This window comes from Acanthopagrus latus, chromosome 11 (genome assembly GCF_904848185.1).
Source record: "Acanthopagrus latus isolate v.2019 chromosome 11, fAcaLat1.1, whole genome shotgun sequence".
NCBI lineage: Eukaryota > Metazoa > Chordata > Actinopteri > Spariformes > Sparidae > Acanthopagrus > Acanthopagrus latus.
The window spans coordinates 3345143-3367962 of NC_051049.1; the positions used below are offsets into that span (position 1 = coordinate 3345143).

A 22820-nucleotide genomic window follows, 5' to 3' on the forward strand; every position below is an offset into this window, starting at 1 on the left:
GGACTACACACTGACTGCAGCAAAACAGGTGCGAACGGACATGCGAGTAAACCATCATTATACAGGTGTACAACAACAGGTACGGGTGAGATGTATCTCTGCAGTCAAACAGTCAAGAAAAAGGGACTTCATCGTCATCAACATGTTAATTAACTCAAGAGCATCAGCTGACAAAAAGCTCAACTGCAACATGATGATAGAAAATATCATCATGCTAAAAGAACGATGTAAATCACCAAAGCTGAGAGAGAACGTGTTCTAATATGACACCAGTCTTAATATGTTAAATCTTATGAGTTTGGTGATTAAAGATTAATTTATGCAAGCAACACATCGTATTGTTCTCCCAAGATTAAAGTAAATTCAACTGTTAATTCTGCTCAATTTTCCATTAAACTTTTCGACCAATCGTCGTAGTTTCCTGCAAGTTTCTGCAATCGCAGCAGCCCCCCCCCCCCCCGATGCAAAATGTCGTGCCGTACATGTACATCACTCGTGTCTGTGGTTTCTGGTTGTGAAGATGCAGAAATAAAACAGACGTCTCACATTTATCAACAAAAATTACAGTTTGAGACTGTGCAGAGAAATCCCCTGATATTCTGGTAAGTGTTTTGCACTGCTCGTAAAATTTTATGGTGTGCAACCTTAATCTAGTCGGATGTGTAATGAGATCAAAGATTATTTGGAAAGCACGTGTCTAGGATTATACAAAACAAAGGGGAATTATTTACACAATTTTAACTTCCTCCAGCAACTTCATTGCAAAATATCGGCCAAAACATTGCAACTCGCACCACAGTTTTTATTCAATAAAAAAAGGCTGTTGTCAAATCAGAAATTTTACGCTGGAGGGAGAAAAAGTTAAATCCTGGAGAGAGAGTGGCTGATGAATTTATTCTGTTCAGTGTTTCTACATCCCAGATTAAAGCGTTTGTTTTAGTTGTTTAGAGTGGTTTTATTGTAGTAAGCTGTTAATCCGCATACCCCTTACCTAAGAACCAGACGAGCATCTATTTCCAGTAACAGAACGAGGAAGTGGAGGTGGTGTGACAGACAAACAGGATGAGCCAATTTATTGACAGCTGCGAGTATTAGGCGACCGTGGGTGGGTGAGAGTGAGGCAGGAGTCTTCGGCTCGAGTACAACGTGGTAAACTCCGTTACCTGTGTGAGAACCCTGCGAACTGCCGGCACACCACACTTGTATCTACAGAGAATTGCTTCCTGTCAGCACTGCTCATAAAATAACCCATTGTGCTGCAGTTATCAGAGTCATGTTCAGGCTCTGTAAACTGCACAGTTGACGATTACTTTACAAAACAAGGTGGCTACGACAAATCTAACATGTTGAGGTTCGGTTGGAGATTTTCACAAACAGAGCACTCAAAGCGTCGCCGCCGTTAAAACTCAGCCTGGTAAAGAATAATCGTATTATTTTCAACTCGGGTATTATTTTTCAAGCTTTTGTTATTTATACTAGTTTGCTGCTTTAAGTACCTCCAAAAAAAAAAAACTGTATTGACAACAAGTCAGTCCTGCCCATCAAAGTGATACATTCCTGTTTTATCTTTTCAGCGCTCATTGAATCGGACGTGTAATTGGTTCCCATAACCTCTTATTGTCTACACTTTCAGAAAAATATTGCTCTTCGGAACAACTCATCCACGTAATGTTTAGAAGACACTTCCTCTGACAGGAGACACTGAAGTAAAATCGAAGAAAATACAAAAAAAAAAACTTATTATATTTGTTTATAGGCCCGGACGAGCCAGAAAGTAGCACTGTGAATTTCATCAACACAACTTCCTGAACTATGGGGCGCTCGAAGGTGACGTGGTGGCGTCCTCGGTAGCCGGAGACACATGCTAGCCCTATACAGTCATGGTAACCATTTCCAGCTACTTTAAAAATGTGCTGTGACGTAAGGTTGGGCCATAGAACGATGCCATCGTCCTTCACCAGTGGCTGACAGCCATCGAGCCCTGTATCATCGTAACATCCTGATTTAAAAAGCCCCCGCCGCCAAGAAGCACAAAAAAAATGGTGTGTCCCCTGAGAGTTGCCTTAACACAACGTCGTTGCTGTTCGTTACATGTGGGAGAGGAAATGAAAAGAAGCGTGTTGCTGCTCAGTGTGCAACGTTACGTCGCCATGGCCCATTTATTGCCAGTTAGGCGAACACAGGACACTTTGTTTAAGTTGTGGCAGTGGTGTTTCTTTCAATCGTGCTACTGTGTTTTCCTTTTTTATAGTTTTCTTAGCTTAGCTTCCCTCAGTAACATTCTCTGCTGGGTGAGACAGCTGGAGTTTGCCATCAGAGCCACAGTGGAAAACATTGGTGACTACATTGGTGAGCTAATGAGCAACTGCTGCATCCAAAGCTTTCGTCCATCACAATGCTTTGCTGTGGACGTTCTCAAATGCCAATTTAGAGGCCGTTGTACATCATTTCATTATGAAGAGGGAGACAAAGCTTCCTAAATTTGGTTGCTGAGGCTTCTTCGTCATCTGTGATGTGAAAACGTCACATTTGCAAATTGTCAGATTAAGTAAAAGTGTGCATCAGACTCAGAGTTCAGTTACAAAATCCCACCGCACCACGTGCCGAAATACAGAGTCAATCGAAGTCGTCGGTAGCAGAGGCGGTTGTAGAACAGAGAGCGCCAACACAACCAAAACTCTGGAGTCACTCTGCCTTTCCTCACACCGTCCTGCATTTTATAACCCTTCTCCACTGCCATCACAGTTAATTTAGTGCTGTAGGGTCACTTTGAGACTCTGTTGCTCTTTAAATTTTACAGCCTGCCATGCAGTTGCTCTGTGTACAGTGACGCAGCTGAAAAACAAAAGTGCACTGATTCGATTCACTTTTGGGTGCAGCCCTGTAATACTACATTTCTGCCAGAGAATGAGCACCAATAGGAATAAACACAAAGCAGTTGCAAGCCTTATCTCATGCTGTATCTTTCAAACCTTATCTATGTATAACCATCTCACTTTCTGTCTCTTCCTCCCCCTCTGAATCTCCTGGTGTCTCACACTGAAAAGGTTTTCAGTATTTGGGTCGAGTAGGGACAAGTCCTCTGCAAGAGGTGTGGAATTTTTTTGGCTTCCTTTTCGGACAAACTAGAGGAGAAGTGTCTGAAATATTTGTGGTGTATTTTGAGAACGGGGGCACACTCTGGAAGAGGCGTAGCATACGAGCTAATTTCTAGGCAAACTGCTGCACCGAATCAATACTGTGCACTGAATCATTTCAAAACAAAGACTTCTTTCTCCACATCTCGGCCTTGTGGGAGCAACACGGTTTTCCACACAAGTTGCGTCAATAAAAATACAAAACACATTCTGAAAATCAGAGGCTATGTTTTTGTTAAGACTTTCAGCAATCCAGGAGAAATTTGACACCCTGCCAACTCTCTGCTGAAACCAGAAGCAGGAAAAGTGTGTGAAACAATACTAGGAATCAGTGTGAAATTAAAGACAAAATTGTGGGTGAAAGGGCTTCTGCAGGGCACAAACAAATTGGGTATATTGTTTTTGTCATTAAGTCCTTGCCCACACAGCTCTGGCTTTAAGTCAGTAATTACTTTGTATAAATCTACTTAAAAACACGAGAGCAAGCTGAGCTACATGCCGTCCAAAGCTCAAAAACAACACAACACAGATCAATATGCTTCTCTGACATCACCTTTCCCTTTTGATGCCTGGTATCTAGTGCTAAACAGTAAGGAAATGAGAACAGTGAACAAGTGCATACCAGCAGTTTGTATAAATAACACACTGGCTGGATGACATAAGAACTACAGTGCAGAGTTATGGCTTCATGAATGAAATACTTAGCTGAGCTGAGGGCTCTACAGTGAGGGGAAACTAAGGCTGACCTAGCATTAAAACAGCTAGATGCCAAAATGGGTGCCAGGAGGAGTATAGCTGTTAAAGCACAGCATCTTGAACCAGAAAACCAAATGAGCCACGTCAGTAAGTGAGGCAGAAAAGACCTTGGGCATCTGATTCTAAACGGACACGACCGTCATGTTGGATACCGATGGCATCAATGGTAACTATCCTTCCTTCGTATTACACTGTGCAGAGCTGAGCAGAGTTCACAGGAAATCTGCCTTCATTCTTCAACAGCTCAAAACAGGAAGAGTGAGCCGTTCTTCCAAAGGAAATCAAACTTGAGCTTTCAGACTTTCTGGCAATCACAGATTTTTTTGTGGCCACATGTCTGTATTGGAGAAGGAGAGCAGCGAACAACGCCAGACTTTGCCGATCAGACTGGGGCATTTTTAAAACTGCATTGTTTGGTGAGACTGAATCAAGACTGTGGTTTGTTGTTTCTCTTGGTTCGTTTCATTGGTGCCGACCAAAATGAGCACACAGAAAACCCTTTGGAGGAAGTCGTCCAGTCGTCATAAACAAATTCTGGGGCAGTTCTTTTGCGGTGGGTATGCGATCCAACCATGATCTGACCAAACCACATGGTGTAGTCTACAAGTCTGAGCTTCGCCAAGAGCGCTTTGTGTATCAGAATTCAGACGAGTGAAATCAATCTGATCTGGACAAGAAACGAAGTGCGTTTCCTTCTTGATATTTGGGCAGATATGATGCTTCCTTCCATCTAAGCAAGGTGCATCCTCATCTGTCTTTCAGTGATGCAATCTGGTTTGGTTTCATTATTATTATTTTTTTTTTCCTGTAGAGAAACTAAACCAGAATGTCCCAATGGCTGAATGGTACAACAACTTTAACATTGTGGGTTTGTCTGTATGTCACACAGAGCCACTTGTTTCCTGCTCGCTGATACCAGCATCTCAAATAAAGACGCATGTGCCAAAGCAAACGCTCTTAAACTACATGTTCCTTTTCCATATTGATCTCTGTAAAAACTTGAGTCCTAAAGCTCTTTAGACTGTATAGGATCCTATGACACACCTGTGTGCACTGCATTTGAATCAGCTGCAACATGATACTAGATGATAGTACTGCACTATAGAAGATATAACCTTACATTCAGAAAACCTATCATTTTTCAGCCAGCGACTGCCCAAGTAACTCAGACAAAGAAGTCGCTCACAAATAACACAGAATACAAGCAATTACTAATGCAAATGTAATCTGAGATAAGTGGGAACATTATCGAGAGTACACATTTAGCAAAAGGGAAGTGTTCGTTGAACAACAATGACTGAGAATGAACAACAAGCTTCAGGGACAGACATCAAGCAACACGAGCCATCATCATCCCGCACTAATAGTGGGTTATTCAAAAGCCATTACTGTGAAGGGACCGACTACAAAATCCAAGCTGCCTCGTCTTTTGAGAGTTATGAAAACTTCACATTGCATGCTCCGTGATGTGAATAACATAGATGCGTCTTGCAGCCTAGCCTGGCTGTAGATCACTCACCACAGTAGTAAGTCTGTAAGCACCACCAGTATGTTTAGTCGGGGCCTTGCAGCATGGGATCAGAACCTGCAACAACAAGAGGTAGAAGGCTCGGTCAGAGGTTTTTGAATCAGACTGGATGTGAGAAAGTGTTTTGGTAAATGCCTCACAAGTCTGCAGTTCTGTTGCATCACCCAATATAACCCGAACCCAACCTCTGCCCAAGGCCTGTAATGAGATCATCCAACACAGAAACCATCTCTCACAGAACTACAAAACAGAGCTGGAAGATTAATTTATAATAGTAAAAAGAACTGCAAAAAAAAAAAACTGTACTTGGGTGGAACTTTTTTCATCCTTTAACATGTAATTTTAAAAGAAAAGATCAAATTCAGCCCTACTCAGCTTCTGATTGGTGGCCTGGGTTGGTTTGGGGTCATTAGGTTTAGCCAAGTGGAGTAAGATCCGTTGGGATTAGTGTTAGAATGTGGCGTGTTGAGTGCAGCAGCAGGATCCATGATAAAGACATCTAGTGCTCTACTAGCAAACACACAAGGATGAATGTGACCATGTTTCCAAGTCAAGTTTATTGTTTCCGTGCACTTACAACTGATAGAAATAGAAATGGAGTGGCAGTCACGGCTCTAATGATGAGGTGATTTATCAATTTGTCGGTCAACCAAAGATGTGTCAGCTCTGCTAATCAGTTGGGCTTCTCTTGAGTGTTCTAATTAAACATTTTAATATCCTCTACGTTTCTCAATTTGTGGATTTGTTGCTGTTCTTCGTCTTACGCGATCGCAAACTGAATATATTTGTGATGAGGACTGTCAGCCGAACAAACCGAGCTGTTTGGTAACGTAATCTTAAACGAGATGTAAATACTGCTGGTTACAAACTCAGCCGCGTATAAAATAAGCTTTGCAAATGTTTTTCATGGCGGGGAATTTATTTTTGTTCAGCCTAAATGACACACACAATGTAAATATCATCGACAAAAACTGGTCACCTTTTTAAAGCTGATTTCAATGCTTATGTCACTTACTGAGGTCGCAGTGCAAGAGACGTTTTCACAGACAAGTATAATTGTAAGTGAAAAAATTATACATACATCAATCTTTGACTAATGCCACACATTAAAAGGGCTAAAAGCTCAGCCAGCAGCCCATGAGGATTGAATGGTCTAACCATGTGACTGACACTCATTCAGAAGTCTGAACAATGGTTCACCTCTTCAGTCTGAGGACAGACGGAGACAACACTGCATTTACAGCACTGTTCACTTCCAACGTTTGCATCAGGTGGCCATCCTAAAAACACCTGTGCAATGTAAATGCATTTCAAAAGCCCTGCGATAATTACTACCTCTGTGAAGCCCGTATTATTTCCATTTTGGTAATACTGTGAGTCAATTCTGTGGCATTTATTCATCCGCAGACTGAGGCGGCATTTGAGTGCTGCTGTATTACATAATGCTGTGAAGTACACTGCAAATCGCTGAACATTAAGATTTCTTTTCTCTCCTGGCTCCGCTGCTTCCTCCCCTATTTTCCCTGACCTTGGTTGCTTCTGTGCCTCCTGTCAGCCTCTCTACACAGTGCTGGTGAAAGCGGTGGAGGATGCCGCGGCGCAAAAGAGAGAGATATAATGTTACCACGAAGAAAGAAAAGCAGGAGTAGCTGGGTGTGGCCAGAGAATCGCAGAGAAGTGTTGAAGGTTGTAGATGACTTGCTCAGTCTGGGCATGGCAGAAATTAGGTTTAAAAGCAACACAAGGCTGCTGAGATATTTATCTCTTCGGTCAAACATGAAATATGAAACACCTGTTCTTTTATCTCTGCCTTCATCGGAAAACCCTCTTAACGAGGAACACTGATCACTAACATACTCTTATTTCACGGCAGCATCCGGAGGGGGAAGTAGCTGCGGGCCCGGCATGTATATATCAGTTTCCGGAAATAAGTTCACATAATACTAACAAACTTATCCTCGAACCTTACTGCTGCTCGTAAATGAAGATTCAAAGAAAGACGCTGATGCACTGCAGTGTTTCAGCTATTGGAGCTGATTCAAATAGGAAATGTATAACTTAACAAAATCTAATTTCCTTTTCCAGAAAAAGCACAAATTAAGGCCAACTAAGTTGGCAGACAAGACACCTCAGCTTGGCACAGTTTGCATGATTTCGTTTCACCTTACACATCATCTCAGTTTGTTTGGTCAGACCAGCTGTTCAGCATACTGCCATAAATTCCTACATCTCGACGTCGAGTTGCAGTAAACTGACAAGACAAATGTGTTTTGTGTTTTACTCTGAAGCACAACGATTAGGTTAAAGGAGAGCGACTGATTTAAAAGCCGTAACCCTTTCACCTAGGTTGCGTAAAATCCCGTAGGCTTTGACTGGAAGCATTTTCAGTGGTGTAACCAAGAATCTCAACAGTCTTGTCATTATATAAATAGATCATGCGATTGTTTATTGCAGCTTTGGCAAATATCTGCGGTCGTCCCTTTCACACATGGCTCCTCTTTCTTTCTGAAGCAGCTTTTAGTCTCTGCCCGTCTCTGGCACAACAGCCGTCAGCGCTGATAGACTATTATTCGTGATGTGTAACCAATCAGGAGAAGGATATTGAGCAGAACTACACAGTATTGACTACAGACAGAGTCGGCAACATCAGCCAAAGTGGTATGTTTTTTAAATTAACCAGTGATACACTCTGAAACCTGAGTTTTGTGATCAGTTGCTTCCCCAGCAATTAAACAAGAAGCTAATATCAGGCACGGACCCTGTATCAGCCAGGCTCTGATTGTCAAACCACCAAGAGTACAATGGTTTCACAGTATAGGAAGGATAACAAAGATTCAGTTTATATTTTACAACCTCAGCCAACACCAATCAATTTAAAACGCTTGGATGATTCCAAATATTTTCCCCCGAGATCAACCCTCATTCGAAACACACAGCTCCACTCCTGTGTAAACATTAACAGGCATAAATTAAGACCGATACACTAAATCAATACACAAACTGCGCTCGCAAGACAACCCCCCCACCATCTTCTATATTTCTGTCTCATTATTGTCGAGAAAGCCACTCCAACAGGTGTGCTGCTCGTCTAACAAAATACGACAAGGACAACTACCTGTGTAGCTGAAGTCCTCTTGTTGCCGGTGGCTTTGTTTTTGGGCTGATGACAAAAGAGTGCCTGCAGACCCGGATTAGCACGGAGCCAGTTTGGCTCAGACAATATATATTTACAGTGATACTGAAATATCTGATATCGCCTGATAAAAACGGCTGAGGGACTCACCCACTGACATAATGAAGCCAGTATGTGAAAGGTGCTATAAGACCGTGTTTTGCAACTGAGGAAACACTTGAAAACTCGTCATGCATGTCGGTGATGAACACCGAGACCTCTCCAAGGACAACAACATACATCATATTCATGGAAAGCTATAGCCGGCTAGTAGGAGGGCTGTTAAATGAGATAAGATATGTAGAAGCGTAGTGAATCATTGTCACGTCTATGGTGTATCGTGAATAGCAAGACAAACATGTTAGAAAATGTGAGTTCCCAAAACACCACACGTATTAAGCTATAGTTATTTGGAGGTTTCGTAACAAAATAGGGCCTGTTGATAGAATAATGGGCTCCTTCATTTGTCCACAAAGATGGGATAGTTGCCAAACTACTTACAGGGGCAGCCGCAGAATTCATTGGCTTGAGATATATGGCAATTATTTTTTCTTTACCATTAAAATTGCAGTTAATATCTTAGCTTTCCTTTCAAGTTGACACAAAATTGACCCTTATTCTAATTTGGAGATCCAGCAAAAACAGTTTGTTTGCTGAGACTTTTCCAGAAATTTCACAGCGTGTGACAAGACGTTTGCAGACTGTTTCGAAAATGTGAATTTATCAGGTTGAGAGTATCAAATCAATATCATCTTTTTTATTTAGAGTTATTTAAAATATAATACTCTATATTTCCAGTGAATATAACTGTGCTGCATAGCGACCAGTAAAACAATATCCAAACATTTTTATACACAATATCGGCATTTGCCCCAAAAATCCAGTATCAGCTCTAGTAGTGATCTAAAGTAAACCGTCCAAAACCTTAAAACAATCAACCTGCTAGTGTTTATAGTGTTTTTAAGTGTGTCTTATCTTTAAACAAACATGCAGATTACTGTTTGTTAGGATTGTGTTTGTTAAAATTGATAAAATCCAAGGCAACCAATTATTTGAATTTGTAGTGTTTCGTTTGCTTTTGTGATAAGGCTACCATGAAACTTTCTGCTACAATCAACTTTATATAGGCTACATAATGTCTCGATAACGTCCAGCTTGACAGCTTGTTCTACTATTACAGATCTGTTACTTAATTGTATGTACCAAAGGGGGAAAACCACTGGCAAAATAATCCTCAATGGCAAAACACAGCTACACTCCGCTGAAGGTTTCACAATATTTTCTTACTTGACTCACGTTCTTTGATTCCTCTCTACACTCTCACTTTGCATTAAAGATGAAATATTATGCTACACCTTAAAGCTCTCTTCTCTCCCATAACAGACACTGTAATCCACATCAGACATAACAACTACAATGAAACGCAAGCCACAACTGTTAACATCGCACCTTCATTAAGTAATATAATCACCGCTCCCAATATGGGGAGCTTATGGACCACAGGGCTTTCACACGGCAACAATGCCACATCATAAACACGGGTCATATCACTAAGTACATGTTAACACCACAAATCCACAGTGAGATCAATCTGCTTTGAATTTTAGCCAGTCCATAGCCGTACGAGACACGGTCGGCTAAAGCACAAAACAGTCGAGATTCAACCCTGCGTTACACATCAACTTCTGAAGCAGAGTTAAGCTCAGGCTATCCCTGATAATAATGCAATACAGTACATCAGAGCAATGCAAGCATCCCATGACATTTAGCTGGAATTAAATACACCTCGGCTCTCTCCCTCTCTCATAAAAGTACACAAGCAACGCCTCATCATTAGAAGGGAGAAACCCTGCCAAGTAAAATATGAAGTCGGAGTCACAAAGAGCTTGTTAGAGGGTGAGATGGGCTGTGGGACATGTTGAGCCTTAGATCTTAGCGAGGTTTAATTTTGGAAAATCATATCGCAATAATGCTGCACTATGTGAAATGGCATTGCTCATGGTCTTGTACTCATAATTAGTGCATTGGAAAATCACTGAAATATCAAGACAGCCAAGAGCCAGCGCTATTAGATCTTGGCACAACAAGGATGCTGCGATGCTTACTTGCCTTAGGTATTGAAATCTGGTATCGCACGACAAGACATTTTTCCATACTCAATATCATCGAGCCAATCCGGTCTGTGCCATAAAAGTATCAACGTCTGATTCACAAACTGTGTTTTTAGCATTCCTGGCTAACTAGCTTCTTACCTACAGTGGTAACCCTGAATAGCTAACAAGGCCACAAACTCTTTCATTAGCTGGGTTAACTACATTATTTTGTCCCGCGTGTCCACAGTTTGGTAGCTGGTCCCGGATGCTACCGTACCAGAGTTAAGGCTGACGTTCGCCATCTTGCTCTTTATTGGAACATTTACACCACAATAGTTGCAGCATCTGAGCGAGCATTTACCCAAGTCATCAGTTAATTATCATTCTCATCAACAGTGCATCATGCTTTTATAGGTAGCACCCAAATATGATTACTCTAAAACATAATGACATTTCAATACTACTTCTGTTTTATTTTAAAGCACAGTATCAGGACCGACTCGCTCGGTGTCTTAAGAACAATACTGCATGTGTCTTTAACCTCAGTCTATTATGTACATTGCCATTATGTGCATATTTTCTTTTATTGCTTTTTCTTGGTTCGCCTGTCAAAACTGGCAACATTCAAGTGTCCAAAAGTCGTAAACAACTGGAACATGAAATGAGCGGGCTGTTCGCTCCGATGTTACACAACAAGTGCTTCTCAAAGTCATCTTGTGTATGTTTCACCTCTGAGCAAAGGTTCTGCCTCTTCATGATGATGAGGCCTTTTTATAATGTTTATGGTAGTAGCATCTGTACCATCAATAATCAGTTAATTCAGTTAAGGCCTACATCACAGATGCCAGATGATACCACCATTTAATCTTCTTAAACAGTTTTCTGTGCATAAGGAAAGACCACTGTATGATACGTTTTTGAATGTTAATAACACAGCAAAAGCTTTGGGGTAGATCTACTGTAGAGTACATGTTTGCATAACCATCCAGACATTACCAACCAAGTGGACAGGGTTAATGTTCACAGATACCGTTGGCAGGACTGACTGTGCCCATCCATCAATGTCGAGCCACTCAACATCTCTACCGATGCACAGACAGAGATTTGACTTTAAACCAAGTCTACTGTCCACTTCAACACAGGAATAAAGTTAAAAAAGACTGAGCCCTAGAGAGAGAATATCATTTTACTCAATCAATCTTACATTTCATTCACACTCTCAACATGTTTGACAAAAGCAGTATTGCACTGGGCCACACAGCCAGCGTCAGCAGTCCAAAGGCAGTTCAGCAGTTCACACTACAGGATTTAATCTGCACCCACAGTGCTGCGGCAGCGTGGCGTTCCTGTGTTGGCGGGTCAACCCGGTCCTGGAAGCCGTGGAATGCCCACTGTCCCTGTCTTTTCTTTCTGGCAACGCAGGGACACCAGCTGTGTCGGGGCGTTCCCATCAGCCCAATGAGCAAAGTGAGCATTCCTGTCACAGTCCACTGTCAATTGTAATGCTTCAATCGCAAACACTTGCATCGAGGAGCTGGCCATTTATAGCAAATGATTGTGCGCTCACATTTGGCATAAAAGGGACGGAATGCTCGAAGAATTTGAGTAGTAACAAAGATGGTGCTGGGGGAGATAATCCCCCTTAATTCAACGTTAGGGCTCTATTGACTTCCATTTTTGGGGCTTGGAAACCTGCAAAAATATCCAAAGCTTTTTGACATAATTACAACAGACTGCTATTATTGTAGTTTCGAGGCTAATGAGACACAGGGACAGGAGAGGCGACATCAGCCACTGTCCTCACCTCTGAAGTCTCAAAAGTTAACTTGACAGGCAAACGAGTGTTGTAATTGTGAGCGTGGAGGGGCTCACACCTGTCACACCTCCTTGCTCATCGGTCCACATTTGTGCACACTATGGTGCTTGTGTACATGGTTTTTGAAATTACTCTAACACCATAGAGAAGCTCCTGTTATCAGCCGTATTTTTAACAATGCAGCCGAAGCAACGTCTCTTTCCTCTGAATGCTGATTTGAATGTTGACTACCTTGATCACGGCAGAAGCTTCAAAAGTAGTTGGGTTAGCCCTATGAAATATACATGCACCTTAAATAAGTGATTAGCTGATAGCCACACAGCTGTGAATGGGCCAGTGATTGTGTAGCATGAATAAAACAGCTGATGCCAGCAAATACAAGCACAATTACAGAGCTCTGCCACAACCAACATTATGCCTCAGACACAAGGCTCACGTAGGATTTCCATCGCCACCGCACAACAACATGAAGCGACAAAGTGAAAGTGCCGCAATCTCAACTCTCGAGAAGACATTAAACTGAGCAGTCATTCCTTTTCTCATATTGGGTTTGCTTCAATACCTGTAACAGTGTTGATTGTAATGGACTTTCCCAGAGGTTAGGGCGGAGGCTGCAGAGTACAAATCATCACCCTGAGTCTCTCTGCAGCAGACGGGAAGAAGGGCTGCAGGCCTGTAAACTTCAAAGCCTTGTGGGTAAAGAGGGGGAGGGCCAGCGAGCACCGACACATTCTTCACAATGTTGAACTTGACCCCTGGGGGTTGCCACACACACACACACACACACACACCATGTGACTGCTGTCAACTGTGTGTGTTTGAGCAGGCCTGAAGTGTGCATGCAGTGTGTGTGTGTGTCTAACATTATCTACACCTTTAAACTTGTTTGACTTCAGTCTTTATCTGCATTTTCTTGTGCAAATGTTCTAAAGATAAGGCAATCTTCCTTGCTTTTTTTGTTTTACACAACAACTTGCGCATTGTATAATTTCTGCATTTTTCATAACTTGTGTGCCTTAGCGACACTGTTTCGACTGAGTAAGCTGTCGAATTAAATTTCCTTTCCAACTCCACGTTTCTCACAGACAGCAACATGCAGAATAACGTGCTGTACCATGTTGTTTACAGGCAATAGATTTTCTTTATGCACCACACACACACACGGCTGAATCATTATGCATTTCACTACTCGTACTTTGCAGGGTGGTGGGAGGCAGGAACCAATCTCACCTCACATTCGAAAATAAGCAGGATACAAAAAAACTAAAGGACGTAATTTGAGTATGTGATCATTAAAGGGAGTTGACTGACAAAAGGATGGCAGAGGATTTGTTGTCAAACAAAAAGAAAAAGCGCCTAGTGGCAATATGTGCATCATTTCTGATGTAAACCCAGTGTTATTAGGGAACCAGATAATGTGTTGAGGAGTTGGTTTCCTCACTGAGAAGTTGGAGGTGTGTGACTTGTCACCAGCAGCTCTCCAACTATTAAAGGTGGCTCCTTCTTTCATTACTCCAACGGACTGTGTGAAACTTCTTACTGACACATTTCAAATGTATTCAAACGCCCAAAATGACTCTGTGGACTATTTTTTGATAAGAACAGCATTCACTGCTAGGCTCAATGATCCATCAACCCATTTTGTTCACATGAGGTACGAAAACTGTCATCTGCCTATGCCAAAATATACAACCTTACACAGAAACAGGTCCACATGTGCATACATTTTTGCACTTTCAGCTAATATCCAGGTAGCAGTGCTGCAACACACTAGCTCACATAAAACAAAATGTCATCACTGATAGTGGAACAGTCGTCAACGTGTGCTAACAATGACGAACTAATATCTGACTGATGAACACTGTGACATCATTGAGGGCTGTATCCTGGAGCTGACAACAGACCGGCTAACTCACAACTCTGAATCCTGGAGATCCTCATTCAAGGCACTTAGTGCCTGAGCTTAAAATCTAAAAGTATCTAAGGCAATTTGGCCTTAAAATAATATCACAATAGACAATATATATCTATGTATTTTGAATTTCTCTGCAGAGCATTTTATAAATGGTAGGAATGGCCAACAAAATCAAATCTCACAATCATTTTTTTTTTTTTTTACAAAATACCTTGATATCGATGCAAAATTGCAGGGATGACTATTGGTACGTTTACGAAATAATAACACAATGTGATTTGTGATAAATAATCATTCGTATCAAGTAGAACAGACTGTAATGTTCAGAAAATGACATCGCTGTACTGTAACTGCAGCATTTAAAGCCAGGAAAAGACAACCCAACGTGCTAATATCACCACTGACTGGTATCCAAAACCTTCAACAATATACAGTTTCATAATATTAATAATAAAAAAGTAATATCTTATATGTTTGTCAAGGTGGTACTGTTGTTTTGATCCCTTGCCATTACAGTCATGTGTAAATGCTTTTCAAGCCACACCTCCTTGCCTTACACTTGATTGTATTTCTACTATAAGGCAATTTAATTAAGCCAATCATTCAAATTAATGTCAACACCGAAACGATGCACACAGACTACGTACTAATTTTGGAGGTGGCTGATTGGAGAGGCTCAATTATGTTATATATCACTGCAACTGTTCCCTCTCGTCTCTGTGCATGTACTGAATCCAGGGCTGCTCCATATTTGTGTGTCTCTCCATCTCATGTCAGGCGGTTACCTAACAGAGGAAGACATTTTCACTCACTGCACTTCTTTGTCCATTTTGTCTTTCCCTTTTCAATTCACAACACTGACGAGAACTGGTTACATAACTGTACTACTCCGCCACTCGCTCTGTGATTTAATAAGGCCAACTAATCAATGTGTCCTGTGCAGATAATATGACTCAGCAGGCTGCTCTGCAAATAACCATATTCTTGAGTCCTGTGCTCAACGTTTGCTCTGGAAATGTAACATCGAAGACAAAATAAGCAAATCCAGTCCATATTAAAACTTGTTTACATTATATTTCAAATGCTGGTTCTGGTCACAGCTTAGCTGCACTGGAGGATATTTAAAATTACATCTACCGTTCCGTTCAGTCTGAAGTCTCAAGTGAAGCTGCAAAAAGAAAGAAGTGATTACACAAAAAGAGACTCCACAGATTTCTCGCAGTGCCTCATTTCAAATTCTGGTGTCAGGTACAGTACGGTCATTAACAGAAACCTTGCGGTGTGCTCGGGGAAAATGGGCCAACATGAGGACAGTCAGCAAGCTTGTTGGGTGGCCACATCCAATCGGCATTCAAATACCAATCAGATTACAATGGATCTTTGCCTCCCTGCCTTTCTGACAGGCATTGCTCAGGAAATTGTAACATGTACAACAAGTTGATTTCAGCCATTCAAAGCTTTTCACTGGCTACAAAGACTTTGCTCAAGAGCTGATGCAACCACAACTGAGCTCAAAATTGAGCATGTTGTTATTTTAACAAAGCTTTCTCAAACTTTGATTGGTTTTCTTTTACTTCAGTCGTTCTTGCAAACTCAGCACAGATTAACCGGTCTGGGATTGAAGGGCTACAAGTAACATACAGATCAACAAAATGAAGATGTATTCAGAAATAGCTAAATGCTACATGATAAACAGCCAATCAGGGCTTGCCAGCACAATATGAACTCTGATTAAATATGGTACGTTTTACAATGTGTTTTGATCTCTGCGGATGCTACTTGTCTCAGTATGTTTAGGTGGTTTACAATTTAGTTAGCCAACAAAATTATGATGAATGTTGTTGATTAAAATCATCTAACCAGTTCTAATGTGGGTCACCTGTGATGGACACAGGTAAACTGTTTTTACACTAGCACTTGACCCACATCAAATACGGGTGGAGTAAAAGGATTGTTTCATAATGCTGTTGTTCAGTCCTTGGTATGGTTTCCAACAGTTATTAATACGTACTTAAAATATAACAATCTGCGGATATAAACACTGCCATTACATTCAAATAAGCTAATGTAAATAGAAAAGTATAGTACAAAAACAAAAATTATGAACTCCTTAACACCATCATGGAGATGTAGTTATTGTGTTTCTGGGTAAATGCCTGGTGTCCCTGCTTGGCACGCCGTTTCTCCATTCCTGCCGGCCCGGCTCTACTGGGTTTGAGTTGGCACAGCAGCCCGGGGCAGCCGGGGCAACTAGACTACCAGCTTGAAGGTGCGTGTTAAACTAATGATGCTGTTGTCTCAATACCCGTAGTACTATCGAAGAACCGCCATTAACAAAGTGGCTCCGCTAATTCATGTGCACACACGTTTCATTTATTATAACTTCTTCACAATAAAAGCCCCCCCACTATCTAGTCATTTCAAAGCTTTTATTATGAAGCAACGTTACAGGAAACGTTGAGTTTTCACCAGCAGTCACTAAACACGCGTGTAGTTATGGGATGTAACCACGACCCGCTTACAGGCAGGGCGGCCCCGGCTCGGCCCAACTCCGGAGCTGGTCCATTATCAGTGCGGCTCAGCTCAACTCGGTGCAGTGAAACTGCTGATGGCGGGGCAAATCAGCGTGGCCCGGTGTGACTTGCTGCACCCACAAGTGCTAGTGGAAAAACAGAGTAAGCTCAACCTCAATGCACAAACGCAGCCACTGAAGGATGTGCTGCCTCACTTCTTCTGTTGTAGGTTGCATCTGAATACACCACAAACACTGACAGCCAGCTGACTGCTGACAAGCACATATGTTGTGCACCTGTATAAGAGGAAATACCTCGACTGCAGTCAGCAATCCTGAACCAAAACAATGGAGATGACGTGCTCAACCAGGTAACAGTCAATAACGGCTCATAAACCGCATTAACAACAAGCCAGAGTGCTGTACGTTATGTTCAGCATTTATTGTAAAAAAAAAAATAATAATGATAATAAATGAATGTTGTTTCCTGATACACAAACACCAAATGCTGGAATAACCAGTACTGTCTGGGCTCTATGACAATCAGCCCATTAAAAGCCTGCATACACACAGCCTCATTTTTTTTTCCCTTTGGTAAGTGGCCATTGTTTATGTGTGATATTACTCTCCCAAGTCTCAGCAGGACACCTTCTCGTACAATATTTCCTAATTGACCTACATTTCATATTAGCTGCTATGGACAAAAACAGCACCGGCGTAAAAAAAATGTGGGAAAACAGGACAAAAGAAGATGGTAGAAACTTAAAGTTGGGAGTTCAAAAAACAAAAATGATGAGTTAAATTAGAATTCTAATCCAAGTCTATATATATGGGGAAAAAAAATCCTGATCCCCACATGGCTTGAGAATCCTGACTCTGGTTTAACAGTGTCACAGCCTTTTTTTTTTTTCTTATCTGGGACTGGTACATTGTGTCATTGAGTTGAGCTTCACAAGGTTGGCTTGGCAAGTGGCCCTCCTGGGTGTGTGAGTGTCTGTGCATGTGCGTGTGCGTGTGTGTGTGTGTGTGTGTGTGTGTGTGTGTGTGTGTGTGCGCTCACCCCTCCCCCACACCGCCCATGGCTTTGGAGCAACCAGCTGCAAAGCACACTAGAAAGCTTTATATGAAATGTAATACAAAGATAATAAAAAATACATTATATAATGTACAGTGCACTTTGGCACATTAATGAATCCTTCTGCTGCTGTCAATTAAGTTTGAACAGCAACATAATCTCACACTGTGGTCACAACTGTGGGCCTGCAAAGTACACCACCAGTATGTACAGGACAAAATACCAAACTGCCCACACTACTACAAACTTTATACTTACTATAAACTTCATTTCTCAGCAAACTGTTGTTTAACACATGTGAACACCAAAGTGTTATAAAAACTGGAACAAAGTGTGTCCAAACACAAAAGCACTTAAATAAATCAAATAAAATATGAATCAAAAAGTTGTACAGTTGAACAAATTACTGAAGAAAAACATTAAATCAATGTTGTAAAATAATCATACACATAATAATAACAATATAACAATAATAATATTATTATAATATTTAATAATCACTTTTGTGTTTTTAATTGAAAGCTAGCAGTTAGTTGCAGGAAGGAAGCGCGCGCTCACAAACACAAACCAGCCAACGAGAACTGCCCTACGAACACGTGCACGGCGTGTGTGTGTGTGTGTGTGTATGTGTGCGCGCGCGCGCCTACTCACGCGCTGACGCTGCCCATCCCCCAACCCGGAGCAGAAAATATAGAAATAAACGGTCACATCGGCGCAATAACGAGCCCCGCACCTCGTGTCGAGACGCAGACGTGCCCGCTGTACGCGGCAGGATCATTTATAACGACAAAAACAGCGTGAAAAGACGATAAACACTCACCAAGAGCTCCAAATCACACAAGGGGGTTGCCTTCTCCTCTGTGCTCCTAATATGGAATCTCCTCCTCCTCCACCACCGTTGTTTTCTACCTCTAATTAAACCTCGAAAAACGCGTTATAACGGCCTTCAGACCCGGCCAGCCGGTGCTGGGAATCCCCAATGACCGATGTGTTTTGGTACACGGGCACATATGATGATAAATCCCCTTAAAAACTGAGCTGGATGGGCAGTTGGGTCTAGATTGTAGGTTGCTCGCTAGTAGAGAAAAGAGCCAAACGGTTCAGTAGCAGCCAACGGCTTCAGACTGAAACACAGAGCAGCTGACCCGCCAGGCGAAAATGAGGTAGGCCTGAGCCGCGCGCGCGCTGCAGGAAGCACACTCCAGTCACATAAACATCAAGATGGGTGTCGCAGTGTGGAGAGAGGGTGGTGTAGGTGGAGGCGGGCTGGGGTCGGCGCTAATTCATCACAAACTACAAAACACACAGGCACACATATGTAAAGTTGACATGAATTAATTAAACAAATAAATACATTTTAAAAAATCCTCAATGTTATGATTCATGTGTAGCTATTTTTGTGTTGTTGCTGCTGCAGGGCGCTGGAAGCTACTGATTGGAAGGTAAAGATTGTATGTATTTAACAATTATGTCGTGTAATTAAAAAAATAGAATAATAATTAACCACAAAACTGATTAAAGGAACGATATGTAAGAATTTCAGGTTACGTTAAATTACATTTAAAATTTTTTGGATTACATCACGCTCAAAGATTAAACGTGCAGTATGTAAGATTTGGCCACCTGTTAAATTCATGCTCAAAACAATGAGAGGGGCAGCGTATCATTAGAGTAGTCTAAGTAGTTGTTAGCTAGTTAGCTCAGTTAGCCGTTCAGCTAAAGGGCCGTGGACCAGGATGGGCTAGGGCTAGCTAGTTAGCATGCTAATTATGTTAATTTCTTCAAATTATGTTGTTAGTTTAGTCGAGTTTTGAAGATTTCTAACTAAAATTCTTACATATTGCACTCACATAAACATAAAGATGGGTATCACAGTATGGAGAAAGGGTGGTAGGCGTAGGCGGGCTGGGGTCGGCGCTAATTCATCACAAACAACAAAACACACACACTCACACATGTAAAGTTGACGTGAAATAGTTGTTAGCTAGTTAGCTGAGTTAGCCGTGCAGCTAAAGGGCCGTGTTAGGGCTAGCTGCTAATTATGTCCATTTCTTCACATTCTATTGTAAGTTAAGTCGAGACTTGAAGATTTCTAACTAAAATTCTTACATATTGCACCTTTAACTAAAATCATCAATAGAATACGAAGACAAATATATATTTACCAAAGTTAGCGTCCTAGCCAGGGCCTGTTCTTTTTAATAACACCCCACATGTCTCCTAGTCCAGATCGTTAGCTTCATGGCTGACTTAGCTAACTGACTACAGCAACAGATAGCGGTTACCCTGGTGATATGCAGGCTGTATTTTCATGAATTCAATTAACTGAAGCATAATTAAAAATACATTTAGCATTTATTAATGATGGTTATTACAAAGTGTTAAATCATCCATCATTTTTCATTGAGGAAACCCACCCACATGGTAGAAACAGTATCCCGCATTATTACAGGCTGCTTAAAACCATCTACACCCACCCAAGTTGGAGCTGGTGGAGGGTGGAGCTGGTGGAGGGTGGAGCTGGTGGAGGGTGGAGGGTGGAGGGCATCTTATCAACATAAAACCAATTCATACAAGCAGAGATGCTACATTGCCGAGGGTTGAATAAGAAACGCATACGGATCCATATTCTGCAGACGTAAACAATGAAAACAGATTACTACTCACGCGTGCACGAAAGCATACAGTCATTAACACACACTCACACAGCAGAGATAAAGCCCAGACACACACACACACACACACATAAAGCCCTGGGGTTGGTGTGTGGTGGTGTGAGCGTTAGCGTGGCTGTAGCAGCAGAGTGGAGGATGGGTGATGACTTTTATGCAGACGGGGTGGGGAGGGCAGCCTGTACTTCCACATGCCTGGGAGGAGATCGGACCAGTTTACAGGCCGCCCCCCCACAACACAACACATTTGATAGTAGCAATCATTTTTTACATTGCTCTCGTCTCAACACTGTTTTGCCTGGTGCGTGTTTTGTTTTGGTTTTGTTTTTTTTTCTCTCAGCAGCGGTAAGTAATTGTGATGCTGTTGTGGCCCGTCTCCTCTGAATGAATGAATGAGGAGGAAAAACAGTGGTGTGGAAACAACTCCAGTGTGGCACAATTGTTGAAAAGTGCAGCACCTCAGGGGCGAAGCGGACCACCGTCAGGGTAATGACTTTCTGGGAAGCTACATCACAACATCTTATATGCAGCAGATCACCTCTGTGTGTTTTCTTTTTTTTTCTTCTTCTTCTTCCTCTCTGTTCAGCAAACAAATCACCTGATTATAATACAGATCCTTGGACTGGGGTGGACTTTTATAAATCCTGAAGTACTCTCCAGCTACTATAAATAAAATCACAAAACCATTATTAGTGCTCCTGCATTTTGCACACAATAAAATAAAAGGTTATTTGATCCTCGAGCAGAAAAAACAAAACAAAAAAAACCACATTACCCTGAGCTCAATTAGGTGAAATAGACGTGATCTAATTTTGAAGGTATTTCCTTCGCAGACTAATGGGGTTGACACAGATCTGTGTAATTGTTGTTAAACCTGACCTCGCTTTTGCTTTTGTGAGAGTGCAGTTTATTAACCCGTGTCCTCCGCTTGATTTTCACAATGCAAAAGGTGAACTTATTATGAATTTATTTGTTTACTCATTACAATCGGTTGGTGTGATGCATTTAAAGCCATCTTCAAGCGTGGGTGTTTTCAGTTTTCCAGGTCGAGGATACGAGACGGAGCAGGGACCCCTTACGCTACAAAAATAATAATAATCTGTTGCATATTAAACTGTGCCGACAATAATGTATAAGTCAACCTGTAGTTCCATGTATAAATAAGTCAGCAGAGGTTGTAGCATTGCTAATGGTAAGCGTGTCAGCTGCACCCTCTGTTATTTATACAGTGGTTTCTAAAATGGAGGGTATGTCCGACTAAAACGATCCATTGTGGCTCACGAGGAAGTCCGAACAGTGGAGATAATAAAAAAAATATAGTCGATATGTTTTTAATAATATGTAGTTTGCTGACTTGTTCACCATTATGGATATGTCGGTGCCTTTCTTTGTGTTTCTAGTACCTACGACTGAAGTCCACGAGGGCTCGGTCCAGATATCCGGAGATTTGGATGCAGCCTTCGCTGGTGAGTGCAGGTTGAGTGTTTCCATCCCTCTGGGCTGCCTGAGGACCTGATCCGGGTGCCATCCATCAGCTCGTCAGCACCGGTTCATGGACCCTGCGCTCAGTTTGGTTCTGAGCTCTCACCACCGCTGAAGTATAGCGTGTACTTAGCTCAACAGCAGAACCACCAATATAAAAATCCTAATATGATCAAGCAATAATTTGCCGGCGCCTCTGGAGTTCTTCTGAGGACTCCTGCAAGACTGAGTTGAAGTAAACGCAGAGGCCCGTGGATCAGATGTCATTGTCCACATAATGCAGATCCAGTTACGGATCACATGATTAGAACTGAGCCATCATTAATGCTGTTAGTAACACCTGCGCGTCTCCTGCTGTGACAAGTCAAAATGCCTCCACGTGTTTATTAATTGCATTATGTACAACGTCTTTTAATATGATAAAGATATATGAAATATCAAAGTCTAGTCTTTGAGTACCAAAGGAAGACAAGGAAGCAGATTTAACATGTACTTAACGTACGTATTTGTTTGCAAGCGCACATACACAGAACTACAAAAAAGGATCGACACTGTGCCGTTTAATCTTCACGTCGGCGTCTCTCCCAGCCAACGCATCACAAGGGACTCCTGTCATCTGTGTTAGCCAGGAGGTGTTAGATGACAGCTCAGAACGAGTGTTT

At 41.8% G+C, this 22820-nt stretch overlaps 1 protein-coding gene across 3 annotated transcripts in view; it reads right to left on the reverse strand.

The window, feature by feature from the left end:
- tbl1xr1a (tbl1x receptor 1a) overlaps positions 1-20229 on the reverse strand; it is a 36975-nt gene extending 16746 nt beyond the window's left edge. The window contains exons 1-2 of one of the 3 annotated variants that reach the window (XM_037113703.1): positions 20170-20229; positions 5413-5478 (exon numbers count right to left, since the gene is read on the reverse strand). The gene's annotated coding sequence lies outside the window, so the exon portion shown is untranslated. Of the gene's footprint in view, positions 1-5412; positions 5479-18824; positions 19173-20169 lie in introns of those variants that run through there. The other 2 variants (XM_037113702.1, XM_037113704.1) reach the window with 2 other exon arrangements.
- Between the last annotated feature and the right edge of the window lie 2591 nt (positions 20230-22820).